The following is a 1,673-nucleotide window of genomic DNA, read 5'->3' on the forward strand; positions in this document are numbered from 1 at the left end:
ACTAAATCCCAACTGCAAAGATAGGATATGTCCCAAGCCCTGGATCCATAGACAGAAAACATGACACAAAAACTATGCACTAGAAGAAATTTAACTATTTAGAAAACAGATGTGTAATATGATATGAGCAACAAATATAATACTAGCACCTTACAAGACTGGATTCTTAGGATACCTAGCACTTTTGACAATGAAACCAGTTAATAAACATTTATCGAGTGCCTACTTTGTGTCTGGCAGTGTATTAAGCATTAGGGAAGCAAAATGAAGCAAAAAACTGTACCTACCTTCAAGGACCCTGAAATACAATGGGGAAGACAACATGTAAATAAATATATATCTAAAGCAAGTTATATACAGGATCAATAGGAAGCAATTAACAGAGGAAAGGTACTAGAATTAAGAGGGGCTGGGAAAAGCTTCCTGTAAAAGATGCGATTTTAGTTAGGACTTAGAGAAAACCAAGGGAGTCAGTAGTAGAGTTGAGGAGGGAGAGCATTCCAGGTATGAGAAATGTCCAGAGAAAATACCTGAAGCTGAAAGTATAATAATATACAGCAGGAGGTTAGTGTATTGAAGAGTATTTACTGGGGAACAAGGTGTAAGAAGACTGAAAATGCAGGAGGGGTCTAGGTTATGGGCTTTGAATGCCAAACAGAGCATTTTATATTTGAACATGGAGGTTGTAGGGAGCCACAGGAGTTAATTTAATAGGGGGTTACATGGCTGGATATATGCTTTCAGAAAATCACTTTGTTGACTGAATAGAAGATAAACTTGAGTGGGGAAAGACAATCAGACCCACCTGTAGGCTATTGCAATAGCCCAAATGGGTCTAGATGAGACAGTAAGGCTGGTTGATGACTTTGCACAACCTTTTCTCACTCAAATCAAATTCAATTGCAAATCATGTCATCATCTCCCTGAAGTCATAGTCCTCTTTGAAAACAAAGGACAAATCACACAATACAATTGACCCAGTGTGAGGTGATGAGAGTCTACCCTACAGAAATGGCAGTGTCAGGGGAGAGAATAGGGCATATGTGAGAAATGTTGGAAAGGTGAAATGGACAGACCACAGGAATAGATGGGTTAGAGGATGTGAAGGATAGTGAAGAGTTTACCATAACTTCTAGATTGTGAATCTGAGGACTTGGAAGATGGTGTTGCTCTCTACATTAATGGGGAAGGTAGAAATGGGTGATGGTTAAAGGAGAAAGAAGATAATGTCTGTTTTAGATATAATTATTTTATGACATCTATTGTAAATTGAGTTGAGATATCTGAAAGGCAGTAGGAGTTGTGATATTGGAGGCCTGCTTAGAAGTAGGAGCAGAATAGATTGATTTGAGAATCATCTGCATAGAGATGGTTACTAAATTCATATGAACTGATGAGATAACCAAGTGAAGTAGTATAGAAGGAGAAGAGAAGAGGACCCAGGACAGAACCCTGAGGGACATCTTCAGTTAAAGGGTATAACCTGGATGAAGATCCAGCAAAGGAGCCTTAGAAGGTATGGTTAGATAGGTAGGAGTAAGGAGAACTGAGAAATAGTGGCATACCAAAAACCTAGAGAGAAACAGAATCAAGGAGAAAAGGATGATCAAATATCAAAAGATGCAGTGAATTAAAGGACAATAAGGGTTGAGGAAAGGCAATTGTATTTGGCA

This window comes from Notamacropus eugenii, chromosome 1 (assembly GCF_028372415.1).
Source record: "Notamacropus eugenii isolate mMacEug1 chromosome 1, mMacEug1.pri_v2, whole genome shotgun sequence".
NCBI classification, from domain to species: Eukaryota; Metazoa; Chordata; class Mammalia; order Diprotodontia; family Macropodidae; genus Notamacropus; species Notamacropus eugenii.